The 22,627-nt window shown below is 41.2% G+C and overlaps 1 protein-coding gene across 1 annotated transcript in view; it reads left to right on the top strand.

Moving 5' to 3' along the window:
• Nucleotides 1-1,502: 1,502 nt before the first annotated feature.
• The window catches only part of daam2 (dishevelled associated activator of morphogenesis 2), a gene marked incomplete in the record, with an annotated part of 106,101 nt that continues 84,976 nt past the window's right edge, over nt 1,503-22,627 (top strand). The window contains 1 exon segment of the mRNA XM_014337333.2: nt 1,503-1,711.

The raw sequence follows: 22,627 nt of genomic DNA, 5'->3' as shown, positions 1-22,627 counted from the left end.
GACTACAAAAATACCTCCTTGCAATTACATTATATGTCATGTGTAATTTTTTTTTTATTTTTTATTTTTAATATATACATATATGTTTCTGTCTATCCATACATACGTATATACACATACGCACATATACACATTTTCACCTCAAGGATACACAACCTACAAAAATATATATATACCCATACCAACATACCCGTGCACCCGCACACACATGAAAATATTGGACAAGAACACCCTATCAAATCTCTACCTTTCCCTGTACCCTGTAAAAACCATATCCTTAAACCGCTTTTTAAACTGCGCCATGCTTGGACATTGCTTTATATCTTTACTTAGTCTGTTCCACAGCTTCACTCCACACACAGAGATGCAAAAACTTTTTAATGTTGTACGGATACGAGGATGTTTTAAATTTAATTCCCCCCTCAAATTGTATCCCCGTTCCCTTTTAGAAAACATTTTTAGAATATTGTCAGGAAGCAGGTTATTTATTGCTTTATATATAATTTGTGCTGTGAGAAAATGAACCAGATCTGTGAATTTTAGAATTTTTGATTTTAAGAATAGTGGATTTGTATGATCTCTGTAACCAGTTTTATGGATTATCCTTAAGGCCCTTTTTTGTAATATAAAGATTGATTACTCAATACAGTGTTATTTAGTATAACAAGTATGCATCACTATACTTCTCAGTATGACAGTATAAAGGACAGAGTGGTACTGCATGGAGTAACCAATGGTGGATTGCAACTAAATATTGTTAAATACTTTACTCAAGTACTATTATAATTTACTGGTACTTCAAGTATTTCTTGTGTTAAATTCTACTTTTACTCCACTGAATATCACACTTGATATTCCTTGCTATTTATTGCAATGCGTTAGTTACTTCTTACTTTGCAGATTTGAAATGCAAAACCATCTGCTGCAATACAGAAAGAAGGTTGTGGCTTTGACGCCAGCTGCAGATCCTTTTTTGTAGTCTTTGCGAGTTCTCTAAAAAGGTGCGTGTTTTCGGTTATTTGGTGATTCTAATGGTTGTTTTTCTCTCTGTATTAGCCCTTCAGTTGGCTGGGTCTTGCCCTATGACAACCCCCGACCCTGAATTAGGCTATATGAATGATAATCTAATCTATATTCTATTGTAAATCTACTCGGCAGAGCTGAAACATTAAAATGATATGCATAATGTCTACTTTTACGTTAAGGGCCTAAAGTATATTATCAGAGGCTTTTGTAGAGGAAAAGACTCCAATACACAGCCTTTTCCAGGCTCTTGCACAGCCTGTGTTAATGTGCTTTATGAAGAGCTTCACAGGAGCATAGAAATGTTGTCCAGTTAGTATATATGGAGCAAAAAAAAGAATTATACGATGCTATTGCATTTGTATTATTTTCCTGTAATGAGCAAGCTATGATTTCATGCGGTCGTGTTCACCTCTCCCGCACACACCCACTCAGATAGGCAAGCAGACAGGCAGGCAGAGTGCGGTGACTTTAAGACAGGAGGCGTGGTGCTGCTGTTTTGACCGACTTGTCAGTGCCTTCACTCTCCACTATCATTCAGCTGAATGAACCTCCTCGTACAGTCAGCACAGCTCAGCGGCTCTCTGTTTATCCAGGCCGCTGTGATTTCTCTTCCATATTCCCGCTGACAGCCACACGGGATTATTATTTCCGAGCAGCGACTGATTCTCCGCAACGCGTCTGCAAGGTAAGTTTACGTTTCCTCTGCCAGGCAGCCTGGGCTGAGCTGGAGGCTGGGATGGTTCTGCCTTCAGCAGCCGTAGAGGCAATCGGGGCCATCGGTTTGGATATATATTTGAACCCCTGGATGTGGGAAAGTGTCATTTTGATGCTACAGTCTCTGCTGATTAGGACAGATTAGAGTTTAATTTTAAATGTGATCAAAGAACCTTTGCTGTGGATTTACCTGACTGCCCTTTTTTCCTGCTCAACATGCCAATTAGGATCCAGCACCTGATCTGAAGCCTGCTAGTTCGCCTCCATTAATATTAAAGGGAGAAAATGATTAATGGCTTCAGTTATAACACATCATTGGTGCCATTAGGTGTATATCAGTGCATTTATATGCAGTTTTGCGCATGACAGCCACCCCCCATCGATTATCTTTGATCTGTTTGACGGTTTTCTCACAGTGATGTGATAATTTTGAGATAATAATGTCGCTTTGTGTTATAATGATGGACTGCAGTGAGTTTTGCACGATGCTCAATGCATTTGACCTCGATATTATCCACCTATGCATTCACTGGGCCACACAGCGCTGATGTTAGTTCCTGTCTCCGCCTATAGAGGGCGCTGCGCCACCTCCACTGCTGTGTCATCACCCACACTGCAAAGAAATAGCTTCTCATAAGAAGATCGGTTCAAATCAAGTAATTTAAAAAAAAAAAAGGAAAGGCATTTAGACTTGGGGCACAATTAAGGCCTCTGATTTTTTTTCCACTTTATTATTATAATTAAATGAAATGGAAAATATTTTCTGCTTGTTGCACCAGATTCAGACTCTCAAACCTATTGGGGGACTCCTGTTGATCCATACTTCTTTGAGTGGATAGGAGTTCCCTTTCTCTTGGACTAAGTCTGGCTACACCAGCAGTTCAAGTTCATTAATTTATTCTCTGTTAAATGTATTTATTTTTAATTTTGTAACATTTCGCCCTGTTTATCACCCTAAACCTATTTATTTCTATATTTCTTTCAACATTTCTTTTCTCATCCAGAGTTAAATACCATTCAAAGTATCATGTGATGGCCTCTTCACTTACTTCTTCACTGATATGATAGTGCAGAGATCGATATGCCTTTTATTTTTGGTCCATTTAATGGGATTTGTGAAGTAATGTGTTCAGTCTTGCCTCTCCGTCTCTAACCGAAATCAGGCCATTCAAATGACAGATATTAATGTTAAGGATCATGTATAAAAGGGAAGCTTTTGTGAATCTTGCATTGCTATTGGAAAAAGAAAACTGCACTTTAATAATCAGAAGATACAGGTATCCCTACTTAATGGCCACACTGCTTGTCAGAGGCATCAGGAGCTGTTTAATCCGTCTGAACATCTGGCAGTGATGCAGCGTCGGCTGCTCTTGGCCAGCGGTTGAGGCTTTACAAGCACAGCACCATGCTAAGCACAAAATGATCCCCTCCTTCTCGTCCTCCTCTGCCTCCTCTTTCTCCTCCTTACCCACATGGCTTAGCATCATTCCTTCTTCCGGATCAAGATTGTGCTGCATCAAATAAAGCCACAGTGATCCCCAACTTTTTGGCCGTGTGTGTGTGTGTGTGTGTGTAAGTAAAAAGGCCATTATTGGTGAAAGGATTGGGGTGGATTATGGCATAGAAATTACATTTTAATCATTGGTTAAGTAAGTGGCTTGGAGGATTTGTGCATGTAAAGCTGCTGAAGGATTTTTTTTTAAACAATGTGTAATGCACATACGTCACAGGCAGGAATAGGTTGCCCGCTGAACCAACAGACTTGTGTTAAAGGATGTCAGCGATGGATGGATTTATTCAAAAGTCCTGTTGCATATCTCTGAGCAGAGCTGAGCTTTTAATACATTATAAGCTCTTTCACAGGCATGCAAAAATCCACATATAAAGCAGGAATATTTGTCCCGTTTAACCTTAAATCAGACTAAGGAAGCAATTTTCCTGGAGTATTTTTGAGTCCACTGTTTTGACTGTAGTGCACAATCCTTGTCCAGCTACCTGTGTGTTTTTAGAGGAGGTAGGGAAGAAAAACACATGTGTAATCCAAGAGAAACAGGCCCGGTGGGCTGAGGTACTCGGCTTCTGGCTGTGCCCCTGCTGACTGAGCAGGAGCGGACTACTTTTGGATGTGTATGTTTGTTTCTGTGGCCAGAAGCATGAGTAGCAGCCTTGCTTAGCTTTGGGTGGTTGTGTGTGTTTTTACCTGGTATCTGAGTGGCCACAAAGCTGTGGACTGTGCCTGGTCTAAGCTAGGACTGTTTGCCAGCTGGGGAAAGACAGGACCATTGTTCCCGGTGAGCAGTTGAGGGAGAAGTGTGCTCTCTTCTAACAGAGCCAGATGTTTTGGCTGGCTGTTGCTGCTCGTCCAGTCTGTGAGGTGAGACTGTGGCAGTGAGGAGGGGGCAGGAGTGAGCCTGTACTTGGTCATGGGAGAGCATGTTGCTTCTCCTTTCTGCAGCCTGCTGACTGATGATGTGCTTTATCAGATGTTCAGACTTGATCCAAACTTTAAATAAATCACTGTGCAACAAGTGCTCATCATCTCATCATCTAGAAAGCAGCGACACCCCCTTGTGCACCCTTACAGTTCATCAACAAGTGTTCCAAGTCGATATATTTGTCCCTGTCTCCCCTCATAAAACTTTTCATTTTCCTTCTTTACTCGTCCCTCATCAATTACACACTGAGTGGCTGCAGTAGACCTTCTGCCACTCTCTCTCTTTGTGTGGGGGAGAGGCAGCGTGCTGACTTACTGTATCTGTGCAGAGTTTCTGGCGCAGAGCTAAGGAGTCTGGGAGTAATTAGCTGTGAGGTTATAATCCAATACCAGACACAGTTTTGGGTCTGTTGGATGCCCACCCGCCCCCTTCCTCTCCTTCCAATCCTCAGGCACAAGTGGTTATGAGACCCCTCTTCACTCCTCATCCTCCCATTTCCTACTTTACTAGACCTTCATTTATGAGTACATGTGAAAAAAGTGGAAGTGGTTTGATTCTATGATTTGTTTTTACAGCAGGAGGTAACCAAATTTAATGCCATGAATACAGTACAGCCAAGGGTTTCTTCTTCTTTTTTTTTTTTTAGGTTGGAGCTGTACATATGTTCAGAAACACTTTGAAATCCATGCAAGGACACATAAAATGTCCTCTTAGTAGAAAGTTGCACAGTATCTATCCTTTCTGGAATTTCACACCACTTCACTATTGGGTTATGAAGCCATCACTACCTGAGGCTCTGCCTATGGTTCCTCTTGGGTTGTCCATATTGTAATCTAGATTAATGTTGGTGGTGCAATCTAACCACATTCACTGCAGGTGTATAAATGTCAGAAAAAGACTCCTCACTCTGATGTCTTCTTATTTGCAGACTAGTTGATTAGCCTAAATTGAATTTACTGGGACATGCATGCCTTTTTCCATAGTTTTTTTTTTTTTTTCCGCGAGGGACTTGATGACGGTGACACATGAGTGTGCTGATGATGTGCTGATATTGATGGCAAACTTGAACTTTAGAGTGTTTTCCTTCTTAGCCAAACCCTTTTAGGTGCAAACAGTGCACACAGGTTTATACATGTTGTGTCGTCACCTTCACCAACAAAACGAAACCCATGTTACACCCCAAAACTGTAGTCCTTCACTTGTGCCACAGTTTGAAATAAATCAGCGTGCTGCTTATGTTACTCAACTAGTTTAGAGCTCATCCAAATGACTGTGGCTGTGGTAAATGGTTATGGATAGTTGATGGATCCTGACCACCCTGTGAATTTTCACTGGACAAGCAACATCTACATCATCTCCACAGAGATGTAGAGATGCAGAGTCTTTGCCACAGTAACTGCATTCATTTTACATTTAAATTATTACCGATATTATTTTACAGATGCTTTTTGGGGGATTTTTGCCTTGTTGATAGTAGAGTAGTGAAGACAGACAGGAAAGTGGGGAGAGAGAAAGGGAAGATGCCCAGCAAAGGGCCACTGGTCAGACTCAAACCAATGCTGCTGCATTCTAGTCATGTGGCATATGGTCTTCTGCTCACCCACTGAGCTAAACCTGCTCCACTATTTTGCATTATCTGTTTAAGTAAGCACCTTCTTCAGTGCAATTCTTTACTTTTCTGTCCTAAGTTGTTTTTATATATTTTGCTCATGTAACACTGTTTTTATTTTAATCCCAGTCATTTTTATTTAACAGCTCACTGAGCTCAGCAGAAAACAAATGAGTGCATGAAAGGTGTCAGAATAAACTCAACTGGTGCATCATAACAAGATTCAGTACTTGACCAAGCATGCACATTATTACTCTGAAAGAACTTAAATAAGCATTGAAAAGTATAAGTAGATAAATGCATATGGATCTCTTGCACCATTTGAGATTCATTCTGTTTGAGAGACTCTTTAAGAGTACATGTCTCGTTGACTTCAGTCAAAAGCCTGATTTCAGCTTTTCTAGTGTAGCTCCTGGCCACAGAGGCCCAGTGTGCAGGACTTGTTGATGAGCGGTTGCAACAGGCTCTGGTCTGCTTCACCCATACAGTAGTGAGGTTGTTCTCTGCTGTTAAAAACCTAAGTTTTAAAGTAACTCCAGCATAGCAGGAGTGCTCCCACTGTGCCAGAAACCATTGACATTCGACCAACATTGGTGTAACCCAACTGTAAAGGAGTGCTATGATATGATCTTAATACACGTCAGTAATTTACTTTCTCTTTCTCTTCTGTGGATCCTTCTTTTGTTCTCATTTAATTATTGTGGTTTGTATGTAAACCACTTGTATTTATTTATAAGAGTTTACATACATACAAAAAACTCCAGCTTTGGAGGTGTCTTCACTGTCCAGTGGAATCAAACAGTGCAGGATACGTTTCTGCCTTCTGCTGTGCTTCTTCCTCCTTTTATGTCCTCCCCCTCAAGCTGCCACTAAAGTCTTAATTTCCTGTCATTCTCACTAGCAACAGTCACAAGGTAGAAATGTGGAGTTACACAATCATGTGTTTATTAAATATGGAGGAGACGCTTCGCTTTCTTGACCGTTTTTTTGCACATTGTGCCATTGCAAACTTGTTTTTGTGCACTAGTGCTGCTATAGTGTTTGTAGTGGAAACAGTAGCCTGCTGCCTTGACTACCTGATCAGACTTGCATGTTTCCACCACTGGTGTAAATTGAAGGCAATTTAAGTTTTGGTTTCACCATATGTTGTTGAACCTCTACAGAGGGGAGTTTGTCACCACAATAAAGGTGGTATTTTGGGTGATTACCTATTCCATCATATCAGGACAAAATTCAAAAGGAGCAGGTGCGCAGCGAAGATTGCCTCTTTAATGCTCTGAGGAATTATTTTGCCATGGGTGGGTGTGATTTAGCACTAGGGGTAATAGAGGTTGAGAATATCCCAATATTTCTAAACTTACTGACAGTTCCCTCCCCCAAATACCTCTCTCTCCTTGGTCTCAATCTCTGTCCACTTTACCCTGCCCCCACCCCCCCACCCCCTTCTGCCATCTAACTCAATGCTGTGGTTGTTTTTGGTCCACTGTCTCCATGTAGTCACAGGCAATTAGATCCCGTCAAAATAGGGTGCAAGAAGGCGGACTGAGACTCGGGCACCCAGACCTTTTGCTCCTGCCACTTACACTTGGCTAATATTACCCTGACCTGCCGAGAAAAGGCCAAATAGGTTTTGTCAGTAGATGGAACAGAAAGAAGGGGAGGGGTATGCACTTGGGACCTGTGCACGTGCTACCTCAGTGAACACAAAGCAGCTCTTTCACTAGGGATCTGGAGCACATATGGAATCATTTATCAAACCTCCAGTGCGTCAGCCCCACCATATTCTCTTGGCTTCAGGTCTCCCCTCACCTCTGCATCTCAGGTTCACTTTGCCTCTGAAATTATGTTGAAAAGTGGCGCCTGGAGATGTTCCTCCTTCGCTCTCCTTGGTAGTCATTGGTAAACCATAAATACACTTTGATTTGCAGTGGCTTGCCATGTAAAGTCCTAAAAAGGTTGGCAAGCTAGTCTTGGCTTTCAAAGGCCAGAAAGAAAGCAAAATGCTTAAAAAAATGACACATGTGGAGTTTAATGTGGCGTTTGTGTTGAAATATTGCTGGACATTTTTCAGGATTATTGACTGGTGAACTCCAGTTTGAAGTTAACACTGGAAAGTTGCTGTTGGTGCTGTAGGAGAGTTGAATGAGACATTGTGGCAAGGATCTCAGGAGCAAGCACATCGTATTTGTGGAAAATTCACACAAAAATAATTCCAGAAAGAACAGAACTTTAGTTTTTTATACTGCAGTCTCATGATGACTGTAGACTTGGATCTGTCATCTGCACATCCATGACCCGAATCGCCACATCCCAAAATTGCTCTATTGGATTGCAATCTGATGATTTTCAAGGCCACTTGAGTACAGTGAGCTCATTGTCATGTCAAAGAAACTGGTTTAAGATGATTTGAGATTTGTGACATGGCATGTAACAGTGCTGGATGCAGAAGATGAGTATATTGTAGTCATAAAGGGATGGATGTAGTTGGCAACAATACTCGCATGGTATGTGGTGTTTAAACAATGCTCAACTTGACCTAAAGGGCCCAAGGTGTGCTGAAAATAGATCTCCCACACCATAAGATCACCACCAACAGCCTGAAGTGTTAATTCCATGCAGGATAGATTGGGTCAACTTAACGATATCTGCATACCTGAATGCATGTGATTAGCTGATTAGATATTTGCAGTTGAGCCGATGTATCTAATAAAGTGGCTGCTGAGTGTATATAGATCTCTTTTAAAGTGATGCATTTGTTCATGCCAATCTTAACTGATAGTGATAATTTTATCTTTGGGTGTTTTTCATTCGGGTTAAGGTTGTATGAACTCAGTTCAAGGTCTGTGCTAACCTTGAGTTAGGTTCACACACAGGGTTTGTTGGCTACTACTTGAATGAATTAGTATCCACTCTAAATTATAAGGACAGTATTTTAACAGTAACCCAATGCCAAAGTGACATCATCTCCAAGGATTGGGCTCTAAACTGCACAGCTGGGTGTAGATAACGGAGCAGCTTGGATGTTTATTTTTTTCCCTTTCTGCATTCCAGCTTCTTATTTATAATGGCTTTGATATCCAGCTCTGGGGGCTACTTCTATAAAAGGAAGTTTGAAGACTTTTACCGACCCACTCGAAAGGAGGCTTGCATGCCACATTTTCGCAAGATGTAACCTTTAGATTTTCATTAGAAAGTAGACATGAATCACACAGGAAAAGAATGTCGTGTTTGGCTTTGGACAAAGCCAGAAACCTAAAGTTATCAGCTCCCTGAGTCGGTTTCTGCTTTTGTGTCATCCAAGAGTGTCTTCAAAGTATTTAAAGTTGTGAATGTTTGAAATTCGTGATTGTGATTGCGTCACCTCTTCATATCACAGGTCAAACTTATGGCTTTGTTGCAAATATACTCCGCAGAGTTTGATGATAGGTGACCTTTGACCTGTTACCTCATCCCAGTGCTTTGCTTGCCCTTCAGGAAATTGATTTTGTTTACAAAGGCCTAGCCGTTATGTGCTTTAGATTGAATTTTCCTGTTGCATTGGGTAGCTGAAGTTATCAATATCCAGGTCTGTATCTTTGTTTTGACTGAGCTGTAATGACAAAGTTCAACCCGTTCCTGTTTAAAATGGGAATATCCTCTGTTTGTAAGCTGAGCAGATTTGATCTCAGTGGCCAAAATGATGCTAAATCTCTTGGTCTAGATTGTCAGTCTTGAGTTTTTATCTTCATGTTGTCTCAAGTTCAGACGGTGCCTAAATTAGCCTAAACTTTTCAACGATAGCAATCCAGATGTCCTCTGTGGCTTGACACCCTGTTTAATGCGTAGCAGATGGTATTTGTAGTGGTGGATTGTGCTGAAAACAGATTACCTTAATGAGGTCATTTACCAATGAACTGTGCAGAGGGGTATCCAAGGCCTCTGGGCTTCTGAAATTTACTGAAGGTTACCTACAGGTTAAACATCCTTGGAATACTGTTGAGACCTCACTTGGATCACTGAATATTCTTTATAAAGCAGTGCATTCTCTTTGAGGGTCCTCTTTACAAGAGATATGGCCTAGCATGTACTTCTATGGGTTGTGTTATTGTAACCGTCAGCTCTTTCCCTCCCTCCCTCTGTCTCCTTGGTGGACAGGGGTCCTTCGCGCTGCCCTGTGCGGCTCTGTTTGTGTTTGATTGTGGGAAAATTTCTCAACTGTCCGTGAGAGTCCCCCGCTCTCTGGACCGGCTTTTCCCTTGGGGAGGTGAGGGGGGGTCCTCTGTGCTCAGAGATGCTGAGCTCCAGGACCGTTCTTGCCTCAGCAGATCCTAGTGGTAGAAGTGGTGGCAGAATTCCTTTGCCCAGTTTTTAGATTCCCAAACTGGAGTTATTTGCATTATCGTCAGGCTCAGCAGTAGGATTTATCTTATCTGGTTGGTGGATCCTTCAAGCTCTTCAGCACAGTGATGAAGAAGCCTGGTAAAAGAACTCACAGCCAATAAATCACTTCAGATGGAGGCCTGAGATTGCGATGTGGGTCTTGATGTGACACAGAGTTTTGAGAATGGGCCAGACTGTGGCAGGTTTACTTTGGCTACCCATGCAAAATATGTTCTGGCTCCAGGGTTGGATATTGAACCTGAAATATGTAAAGTTTATAGCTTGGAGGTTGCTGGTTTTTTTTATTTTTATTAAATTTTTTTTTAAAGAGACTTTTCCTGGTTTGTGTACTGAATGTGTCATTTGGCTGGAGGAGTTACCTCCAGCCAAATGACTGGCTGGAGGTAAATCATTAAACAGAGTTTGTGGCTTTTTATATTTAGATTTTGAATTTCAGTTTTCATTTAATGCATTCAATTGTCGTTGGCAGTGATTTGTTTCCACTTTTGCATATGGATAGTGATGCAGTTTTATTTTCACATTTGCTTTACGGGAAATCCCAGAAACACAGGTTTTGTGTATTTAGTGTCATGGTGACATACTTGTTATGTGTTTCGTGTGTGTGTGTGTGTGTGTGCGTGTGTGTGTGTGTGTGGCACTTTATATTGACCAAGAACAACAAGATATGACAGGCTGTCAGATAGCCAAGCCTCCTACCCTAATCCTCAATTCAATTTAGTCTACTGTAATTCACTTTGCTAGTGTGACAAATGAGCTTTATTGAAGTGATCTAAGGCTGGAGCATCTTAACAAGATTTAAGAAGTAGCTGAATCACATTTACCCCTCTTGTTTTCCCCCTCTGATCCATCTGAATAATTCTTATCCTATCCTCACCTGCAGCGTTTGGAATCCATAAGCCTATAAATAGTCTGACCTGAGGAAAAAATATGCTTCAGACATGCAGTATCAGACCAAACCTCCCCTGTGATGTCACTTTGTTTAAAACTAAAGGCCATTACTAAACAGTAAAACGCCATCATAAATCTCGGGGAGAGTCTTGGATTACTAAATTTGGCTTCTGTATTTTCCCATGCATTTCTTTCTAATCATGTAACGACTTTATGGTGCACTTCAAAGCTCCTAAGCAGAATAGAAAGCTGTGACAGGCACTTTTACTGTGCTCTACAGCCTCTCTCCCAGGCCCTAATGCATCATCCAAGCTAACTGCCATCTTATTGTGTTTGAGCTCTGAGATAGATGAACAGATGCAGTCGAGGATCCAAGAATGGTTCTGTCCCTTTGCTACTGAGTAACTAAACAGACAAACAGAATCCAAACAGTGGACCTGAGCCATAGATCCTTCATCCCTGGCGAGTTCTTTTCAAAAACTCTTTTTCGCCAAGTGACAAACCGCGTGGTTGGCAACAACTAAAGCATTCAGAGGAGGAATGAATGGGGTTCTGTCTCTGGAGAGGCCTGTTGAAATGGGGTCTTTTGCTTTTATCCCTCCAGAGAGCAGATTGATCTCGCGCAGGTTTGCACTGGCACTGCACTTCAAATGGACTGTTGAAAGGCAGGAAGGCAGGACGTTTATTTGTGCTGCGTTATAAACTGTGTCCTTTTTCCAGATTTTAAGATTTTGTGGGTGTTCTCCATCGTCTGAAAACACTACTAGGCCATCGCTCGCTCCCCGCACTTGTGTTATTCTTAAATTCACCTGTAACTCTAACCCAGACTTTCCCCCTCAACCTGCTTGTTTTCCATGCGTGCTTGCCATAAGTGACAACAGCATCCTCTTCTCATCTACTCTGCTTCGTCCATACTGATGAAAAACACAGGTACTCGTGTAGACTCTGGGTCCTGTTTTATAGTTGTGCAGATGGAGAGGAAGCTTCTTAAAACAGATGTCATCCTCCTCTGATATACGCTCCATCACTCCCCCTGTGGTAAAGATCACATGTGGACATCAGGTGACCCTCTTTGTGCCGTTCACTCGGTGAGTAAGATACTCCCTTCCTCTTCATGCACCTCCTCGTCTTCCTCCTTTGCAGAGAGTGTGCTGGTTTTCTTCTCCTTCTACTTATGTAAACTAGGAGATTGTCTGCCATCAGCATTCAGGAAGTGTGGGGCTAAACAAATGACAGAAGCCAGTAGGAAAATCTCAGATGACCCAAGAATGTCTTAGCAAATATGAAGAGGAGGTTATTTTTGGTTAGTGACTGATTCAGCCACAACATTAAAACCACTGTCAGGGGAAGTGAATAATATCAGTCATCCCATTATGATGAAATGTTCTGCTGGGAAACCTACAGTCCCAGCACTCATGTGGTTACTACTTTGCCATGTACTAACAACCTGAATGTTGTGACAGACAGACCAAGTATCAACACTAAGTAACGTTAAGCATATGTTTGCTAGGTAAGCTAGCTGTATTTTTAGGTTTTTGACCAATGTAAGCACACATTACAGGCATCTTTCATTTTCTGAATTTTGGTCCATCAGCTTGCTAATGTAGGTTTGCCCGATTTTAGGGTGTTGTCTCACAGCTGTGCTGTGTCCATTTAAATTAAAAGTTAACTTTCCTACTTGGTGAAATTTGTTTGTGCACGTGTGAACATGATAATCGCACTCAGGTGTGGAACCAACCAGACAGAGACTCGCTAGTTTGTTTATGGTGAGATCTGACCTCATACTGACCAGGTGATGCTGCAAGTTTGAGCCGAATGCCTTCCTGTAGCCAGGTATGCTTTGCATTCGGGGATGCAGCAGAGTACCATAGACTAGCCCATGCAGTTTTGGCTGATGTCTTGCCCAGATAAATGCAAATGTTAGGGATATATCAATTAGGTCCTGTATTTTCTTTTGTCGCTCCAATGACAACACAAAACAGTTTTTTGTACCAGACAGTAAACACATACACTTGGACACTTTATAATGGGAGTCATGGAGCGCCACTCGGTTTTGGAGCCAGCTTCAAGTGGCCGTTAGAGGAACTGCACTGTATCATGACATTTTAATTCAGCCCTAGATATTTCAACAGCCTTCTGCCTTTATATTAGCAAGCGCTGATTATTAAATGTTTGTAAAATCTGAATGTTGTCCAACCATTGTGTCCGTAATGGTGCGCCTTTTTAAAAGCAGTTTTGAAAACAAAAGAATTTATGTGAGAGAGATGCAGACCCAGGATGCTAAAAGCTCTTGCAAATGTACGCGTGTGTGTGCACACATGTGTTGAAGGGTCCAGGCTGTCAGCAGTGGAGTGATGGAGAGATAACCCATAAGCCAGTGCTCTGTGTGCCAAGCCATCTGACTCAGTGCAGGAGTTGGCCTGCATTAAAGCTACTGGAGGCTGATATATTTTCTCTCTGTCGCTCTCTCTTCCTGCAGAAGCTTAGATGGGCTGCCCATTTTCAAAGTCTTACAGCCTGTATTATTTCTTCAGGCAGTGATCCATCTAGCAAATGGCTTCTTAAAGTCCAGTCAGCTTCATCCTCTTCTTTACCTCCTCACTGGTCACATGGTCCAGGAGCCACAGGGATTAACTGTGCCCTGTAAAGAGGAGACTCATATTGTGATTATCAGAAGGAGAGAGGGAGCTGAAAAAGGGGAATAGGGATGCTACTGGACTGTAACCATGCCCTTGACTCTATCTTTTGGGGCTGATACTAGTAGCAGGGGGTGGATTAAAGGTATTACTCTGACAACCTGGACCATTGGAACAGACATAAATGCTACCATATCAACCCATGCACACATCACTGCCTTCATAATCCCCAGCATCCACCCTGCTGTGCTGACAGACAAAATCCCCAAAGTGCACAACTAACTGCGAGTGACCGTGACTATTTCAGCAGTACGGAGATTAGCTTTAAAGAATAAAGATGCAACATTTGTAAGTTGATTTTTAGTGGCTGTGGGAGGAAGGATATCTTAGACAAAACTTGCACTGCGTTTGTTGAAGTATTTCCAGGATAATGATTCACATTCAATTAGTGAGAATTAAATGGGATTTTCCAGTTGACCTGAGGGAGGTGGGTGGGTTTTGAACCTCCTAATTGGAAAAAAATAGGTGATGTTCCTGTAATTGTGAATAATCTGTAGTGCAGGAAAAGTGTGCTGTCTCAACTTCATGCTCAAAGATGAAACCATCGGAATAATAAATATATTTTATGTTGATACTTTTGTTATTTTTCACCTAATTTTCTCCCTCGCTCACTTTTTCCAGTCTTTGGATGCCTGCCTCTCTTGTGCTCTGTCCTCATTTGCTGCCAGGTTTCCTTGACAACAAGCTGCAATACATAAACTGGGCTGCGTTCAGGGAACGTAGCACTGCAAAACAGAAAGTCGTTCTCGTTATCTCTCATCCCTTGCATGGTGCTCCCATGGTCCTCGGCTAGGAGCAGGAATCTCACAAGCAAATGGATTGTTTTTCAGTGTTCATCATTTTAAATCAGAGAAGAACAAAATCTTCATTCACTAATTTTTTTTCTTTCAGTGAGATGATGCACTTGAACATAGCTTCAGTACAGAGCATTAAACTGATGGGCTGCATACAGAGTTTAATTTTATTGCTAATTTTCAATCCTTATCCCCAGTTGGGCATTATATCCACATTTTATGATCTTCAAACTCATAAAAAAGAACACACTCTGGATAGAAAACGTCTATAAATGCAAAACAACAAAATTAGAATGAATAATGTCTGAACAACAATTTCTGCAAATGCTGAGGAGAGGATGTAAGGTAAAAAATAAGTGTAAAAAACAGTGTATTACATATTAATTTTTAATTTAAACAAAAGAACTAATACATCACTAACGTTACTTAATTACTCACTAGAGTAACTTGCTACATTACATTTGCATTACTCCACAACATAATATAACACTATAAAACTTAGGATACAGTCTCACACATGAAGATATGCTCAAGATTTTTTTTCTTCACACTTCACACCTGATGGCTCATCACTTCCTTTGTTACCTGTTGAAGGCCCTGGCTCTTAGCTGGGGTGAGCATACGCAGCTTTAACATCAATCTGGGTTCTTCAGTAGCTTTGTGTTTGCATGATGTCTTTGCACATGAGTTCTGGCTGGGCACGGTTTGCACTTTGTCGTCACTTTCTTTCCTGCAATAAAAATGACAGCAATATTTATATCTCCACTCTGCAAGAGTTGTGCAGCAGACTGCTCGAATACTCTCCTCCTTCCTGCACACGAACTGAATCAGGTGATTGTAGTGCAAGCTTGCAGGAAAAAAGGTGTGTTTGAATTTTTCTTTCTATTCACCCATATTGATGCAAGTAACAGCACAATTGCTTACTGTAATATGATTACTAAACTTTATACAGCAATGTGTTAAACTGCAAACTCGTTTGCAACTTGCAAAAGAAAGCTTTAGTGTAAAGTAGAGCTTGAAAGTTTTGGACACTTAGAAATGCCACTGTCAGATTTCTGGTAATTTATAAGAGAAAGAGTTCTTTTGTTTCAGTAGAATTTTGTTTGCTCCAATATAATTTTCCTACTGATAAATTCATATTAGTAAACACAACATGCTACTGAAAAATATGATTTATACTTGCTGAAAATGCTAATTGAACTGCATTAAAAGCATAAAGTGACCCAAACGGCTGAGCGGTAGTGTTCATGAATGAACACACACACACATACACCCACCCTACCTGACGTGACCTTGCTTTCCTGACATTCTTTCCAAGATCTGGGGAAGAGGAAAGGTATCTGCTGATTGGAGGTTTGGCCCATGAAACAGAATGGATGGAAGAAGCCCTGCTGTGATTCATTTGCACACACAAACTGTCTTAGAGCGCCACTGACAAAGTATTAAAACAGGCGGTGAACATAAATCTGTCTGAATTCGTTTGGCTACTGGTCAGTGCTGTGCAGTACATTTCCCAGACTTGCCTTCTCTTCCTTTTAATCTTCATTAGAAGCAAACCTTCAGACATGATCGTGCATCGGTTATTTTTACTGTAGTGCATTCCTAGCTGTGGTGTTCGACATTGCAAACACCTCTCTGGCTTGGGTTCCCTTTTTCACAATTGTCAAAACTCTTTAAGCTCCCCCGCAGAAAAGGCCTTCAAACAGGAAGCTGTTGACAGGTGAGGTCATTTAAATCACGCCCCCCCCCTTTTTTTTTTCATTGATCTACTGCATCCTTCCTTTCATTACATTCACAACAATCAATGCTCATAATTATTGAAATGGCTCCTTTGGACTGTGTTTTGAAAGGTTACCGAGTTCTCTTATATCACACCCTGCATCGCAACTTGGGGTCTCAGTGCTCCACAGTGGCCACCGTAATAATGCCAGTTCTCACTGCACGTCCTGCTGCCGTGGAAAGAAAAAGAAAACTCAGACTCATTGTTCTGTGAAGGAAACTCAGATGCAAGGAGAGGAAAGGCTGCAGGGGAAGAAGTACTGACCCACATTTTTGCTACAGCGTGCAATGGGATTCGAGGCCCAACCTGACCATTTAACTTTAATAGCATGTAATCGGAACAATGTGTGTTGATTGTATGCCGCCGGAGCAGATTAACCCAGATTTGTAGTGCAGGGGTCAAGGGTTTAGGTTTTTTTTTGTTTTTTTTTCCCCAATAGGTTTTCATCCCATGGGTGCCTGTGAGTCAGACACCTGTATATTGTGTGAGAGCTTCTCTTTACTTATAACTTGAACCCATATATCTGCAGTGATATACACTAAGGCATGAGTGAAGAAACATCTGCTTTGAATTTAAATAAATACAGTGACTTGGTGATGACTATAGTTTTTCAGTGTTGGTGGATGCTACATATGACTAAAGTGAGGATGGGCCTGACGCTCAGGGAGCTTACATCTGCTGAACACTTCTGATTGTGTTAAACATTTCTGTAACTGAATGTATTTTACTTAACGGTGAAGGAAAAATACCCAAAAGAACATATCAAAACTGGAATAGTGCTTGCAGCATTGGTGGTGTATTGGAGAATCTGCCATCAATATCTGGGAGTGCATGTGTGTCCACTGCAAGGTCAGAGGTGCAGAGAGACCTTGGATTGCATGATTTCCTTTTGGTATCTCAGCATTAAGACCTGTCGTAGATGACACCCCGGCACCAGTTGCTATAGGGATTGGTGGGAAAAACTGTATTTCCACACTGGTTGGTAAGTAGCTGTTGGGTGATGTTGGCAGTTGCTAAGAGAAACTGGACACAAAAAAGTGTCTTGTACTGCTCAGCAAAACTTGTAATTGGGTGACCTCAGAAATCTAAAAATCATTGTTTGCATGGAAGATGATGACTTGTGTGCAAGCACTCATTAAGTACTAAAGTAAAAGTTGTGCCCTTTGAAACATGTTGGTTGCACCAGTAAGGCCACTTGGAAAGTTATCAGACTTTTTGAAGTTATTAACATTTTGAAACAAATTATAAATTGTGAAAAGCTTGAAACAATTTGAACACTTGCCAAATGCAGTGCAGAGAATTTGGACATTCAAGTTGTCCTTGATACAGCATATGGCTTCAAAAAGCTGGTAAGATAGTGTAAACATTGAAACATGAACGTTCTATCCCAACCAACTTTAACATGAAAATAGCTGGTTGTAGGCTTGTAATTCCAACATGGATTAAAGGGGTTTGCGAGGTGATCCATCAAGCATGTATTTAGAATCATCCTGATCCCTTTATCTGGGATTTACACCAAATAAAAGTCCCTGGTGACGATTTGTTGTTGAACATACAGGGGAAACAATATAGTTTACAAAAAAATTAAACGCTAAAGCCATCATATATTTGTTCTGTCGAACATGGAACCTGTTAGAATAGAAGAACTGCCTCTATTGAAATGTATGAAAGGACTGCATATTCTTCAGAGTGAACGTGGCCTCATTTTTTTTTTCTTCAAGTAAAAGGAATGAATTTAATCACTGGAAAGTCCTAATCAGCGTCTATGTGTAGAGTGGGCAGATTACAGCTGATGAGCATTGTAGAGAAAGACTTGTTTGTTAGCTTGATTTCATAAGCATGGCGGGTGTTTGGGTGTGTGTTTGTGTACACTTTTAGCTGCAGAACATAAAGCACGCAGCGCTCGATGGTAAGCATGTGTTACTGAGTGACCAGATGGATTTCATGGGCACATGGGGCCGTGCGTGCGTCTTCTGCTACAGGAGCTACCCCGGGCTCAGCTGGCTTTAATCAACACAATCATTTAGCCCTCGTGCGGGCAGTTGGTGCATACTGGAGCCCCTCAGCAACACTCCCTTTCACCACTGCTCTCTCAACATCCCTCTGCACCACATGGTGTGATAGCATATATATTTACATTGTCTCTCTTGTGCACACAGCAGTAACAAGATACACACGCGCGATTCTACACTCATTCTCACTCTGTTCATTCACTCAATCCAAACACCTACACGGCTTGTAGACTATACTCAGCTTCAGGGATAATCAGAGGTTATTATAACTTTAAGAAATCACTTATAATTTCTGCATGTTATAACCATTTAGGAAAAAATGCTGAATTATTATGAAGTTAGAGTAAAAGTGAGTGCATCCTGTAAGACAAGTAAAGCCATAATATTATTGCTATTATACTCCTAAAGCTTGCACACATACCACATTATGTGACCGCACACTATTAAGATGTATCCATAATTTAGTTATTATGCTGCTACGCCTTATTAACTCCTGACCATAAGTTATTGATCCTGTAATTTTTTCCACCCACCAGATGATAGTCGTGACGCACCAAGATCAAATGTCAGTGTCTCAGGATAACTAATAATAATTAATATTGATGTGTAATAAACAATTTTGGATTGCTGTTTCCTATTTAATGGGCTATTTGGGATTTTTGTGGTTGAACACTGATTTGGATGTTGAATACTGGCTGTAGTTTTGAAGCTTCAGTATGTTGCTCAATCAGGCTTAATAGTAGACTCAGTGATTCATTACTACAGAAACAAATGACTAATTCAACTGTTTATAGGTTTCAGCTTGTACCAGATTGAATTTGAATGTTTTAGGCTGTAGTGAGAGGGTATGTAGGGTGAGAAGTTTATTCTGCAGCCACAATATGTCTTTGTCCGCTGTGACATAGATGGGAAATAGAATGGATTGAGAAATTAAGATTGGGTTCCTATCATTTTAGCCTGGGTGTAATCTCCTCTCACTTGTTTATATATGTCTCATAGCTTCCTGCGGACAGGGCTGAGTGTTGCTTATCAGCCGAAGCACCAGGACAGTCCCAACCCAGCCCTGAATGCATGCATCTTAAGGACCCTTTGCCTCGGTATCTAAACCGCTAAAGGATGTAACCCACTGGACAACAGTGTAATCCATGTGACCGTACGCTGCAGGATAACTTTTACGGCGCCCCCTCTCAGCTGGGGGACAGGATGTTGCAAAGGAAGAGCTGCTTGATTTAGCGGGGGAAGTAAATCAGTGTTACAACATGTTCGACCCTTCCCACCATATAAGAGGCAGCTGGACAGGGAGAGTCACTGTGTGGTTGGATGGAGCATGAGGCACGTGTGGTTCACTGACGCTATATAGTTCTCCACATAGACCTGTTGGATGCTTGTGAAGAAAAATCCTTAAAATCTGGTCCGTGCTTGCTAACTTTTATCCTCATCTGCCCATGAATGTGTTGACAGGTGTTCTGCTGCCTCTTAAATTTGCTGTTGCTTCTTGTTTTCTGAAACATTAAGACGTGATAACCACTGTTATTTGTGTTGGAATGAACAGTGGCTCAGAACAGACTGTTCTAACTTACTGTAGTGATAAACAGGAAGTGTTTGTTATTACTCTCTTATCCCGGGAGAGCTCGGAAGATGGTTTCACTGTGGTATAGTGCAACACCCAGCTGGGGCGTCATTCCAAGCATTACATTAAGCAAGACTGAGAGAAAAAGTTTTAAAAATGTCATTTATTCTCAGCTGCGGATCTCGCTGTAAACTGTAGCTTTGTTGGAGCCGTCGTGGCGAGCCCAGACCAAAGGCTTTGAGAGTAAAATTGGTGGGCTATTTTTAGGCAACCCACTTCCTCTGGTTTGTGATTAAAATCTTTAGAGAGAGGATGCTTGCTTGGTCACTTTGGCTTCAAAGTTTTGGTCAGTTGTTGCTTTTGCTGTCACAGCATGATGCAAGTACATAATTACAGCGGTATTTGATTTATGTGTGCACCAATCATTGCAGCTCCTTGGGCACAACCTATCATTAGCTAATTAAAACATGGGAGCATGCTTTCTGTTTGTTTGAAGCGCTAACGTGATCACTGCACTGTCCAATGCAACGTGACCTTGGCTGATGAGACAGCACTGTCTGTGACCAGTGCTGCCAGTGGGTTCAAAGAGTTTCCCAGTCTTAACTAGAGGTGAAGGGTCAAGAAAAAAGGGTATGAGGCCTTGGATGCAGACGCACACCTGTTCACAGGGGGCCTCTGTTAGCGGAACAGATGACTCCCAGATGTTTTTATCTAGACACTATGACAGTCGTGACCATGTATGTCTGTGGGGTCAACCCCTTAAACTGCACTGTTTAGAATTGGACTTATGGTTACATTCACATAACTCTGACATTCACCGCCGTACATGGGCCTGTGTTTGAAGGGTGTAAAAGCCTTGATTTATGTTGCTTTGAATGGATACTAAGAAGTGACATTAAGGCACCTGGAACAGCTCAGGTGAAGGTGAAGTTTTGGGTTCAGTGAGTGGTCAGATTTGTGCTTTTTTTTTTTTTTTTTTTTTTTTATGAATGGCAGGATAAGGAATTTTGATAAATTGTAATGTCATACAGCCACAGGAGGAGAGCCCCATGTTGCCAATATAACAGCAAGAGGAATATATAAAATTAGATTTTAAATGGAAGCATCTGGAAAAAGTGCAAAGGCCTTTCTTGTCTTCTTTTGTCATTCTTTTTTACTGACAGCCTCTATTCTCACTTTTACAGTTCACACACCTGGACTCATTTTGGCAAAAAAGAGCTGTGAGAAGTGAAGCCGCCTTAAAAGCATGACCTTTTATACATCTTTGTATTTTCCATCTCATATTTCTAAAATTGAAGAGATTTGCTTGTACTGCTATAGACTCGTATAAGCTGATGTTTGGCACCAAATACTTTAAAAAAGATTTTAAAAGAAGCAGAAGAAGATAGCAAAAAAAAAAAAAACCAACATAAGCAACTTACTATAAGCAAGTTGCTTAGATGGACTGTACATCTTTCTAGGTAAGAGAGGGGGTAGAAGTTTTTTCTGATTTCTGCTAACATATACTTGAAATATAGTCACATAAAAGCACATTGGGGTTAGCAGATGTGTTTTTTAAACTAAATCTTTCCGTAGTGAACTGTATTTCACTCATACAGTGTGTGTTACTCAGACTTCCAATGTTAACTTGGAAACTTTGCAAGCTTGTTATATAAAGATGTCATAAGATGTGTGACTTATTGCAATATCTGATAAATGCCTTCAGCAGTCTTCAGGCTATTGATTGTAGCGTGAAACCAATCATTTGCTTTTTGGGGGGACAAAGTGTTGCTTGCACACTGACGTCAGTGTGAGAGTGGCTATTGCCAGAAATTCACAAATGGTTTGCAAATAGATGTCTCCCATGTTGTTTACCCAAACTTCAATATCTAAAGTCTTGGTCACACCTAGAAACGAGTTTTCAACACCAGATGGTAAGGGGGGGGAAAGTGCATTTGCAGAGAGGTTGGTAAGTGGTTGCTGGAAGTTGCAAAAATTATAGACTGCCAGGGGGTAACTGGCTGGTCTCAATCTGTGAGACTGGGGCTTAACATCCTGCCCATCTTAGGAATTGGATAAAGTAGAAATAGCAAGGCTAATGATCTCCCTACTCAAAAAGTGCATCCATCTGGTAATCAGCATGTCCATGGCTCCAAGAATTCTACTTCTCCTCTGGTCCAGTTAGCAGTGTCCTTTCTATCCTTGGTTAGTTTGAGTTAAATTTGAGACAACACAAATAGAATTATACAAACAAAATAATAATTAAAAAGGAAAAAAGGAAAAGGAAAAAAACATTAAATGCAAAAGGTGAATTAACCTACCAGCTTAAATTCGCATATTTCCAGAGTAAACAGCTGAAATTGTTAACCAGTCAAGAAGAAGAAACGCGCCATTGGCGCATTTCATTATGGTTACACTATGACATAATTTATAAGTTATTCAAAGTCCAATAGTGACGGCCTTCATGCCCAGAGATCAAGGTATTACATCACTGGTTAACATGATGAAGCTGTCATGAGTCAGTCAGTGGAAAGCTAGACCATTGTCTAAACATGACAGCATGTAGCTGGCACATATCCAAGCAGACACTAGAGCCACTGTGGAAGCAGGCAGTTGGTTGACCTTTGACCCTGCCCAGTCTGCCTTTTAAACAAAAGAGCCATTCAGATACAGACTGCTTTTGCAGAACACAGAGGGGGGAAAAAGCACTTGGTACAAATGAGAAGTAATTGTGTTAAAAAGCG

Source organism: Haplochromis burtoni, unplaced genomic scaffold, assembly GCF_018398535.1.
Source record: "Haplochromis burtoni strain Fernald_Lab_line unplaced genomic scaffold, NCSU_Asbu1 Contig_176, whole genome shotgun sequence".
Taxonomy (NCBI): domain Eukaryota; kingdom Metazoa; phylum Chordata; class Actinopteri; order Cichliformes; family Cichlidae; genus Haplochromis; species Haplochromis burtoni.
The sequence above is the reverse complement of the archived record's forward strand: the minus strand, read 5'-3'. Positions and strand labels throughout refer to the sequence as shown.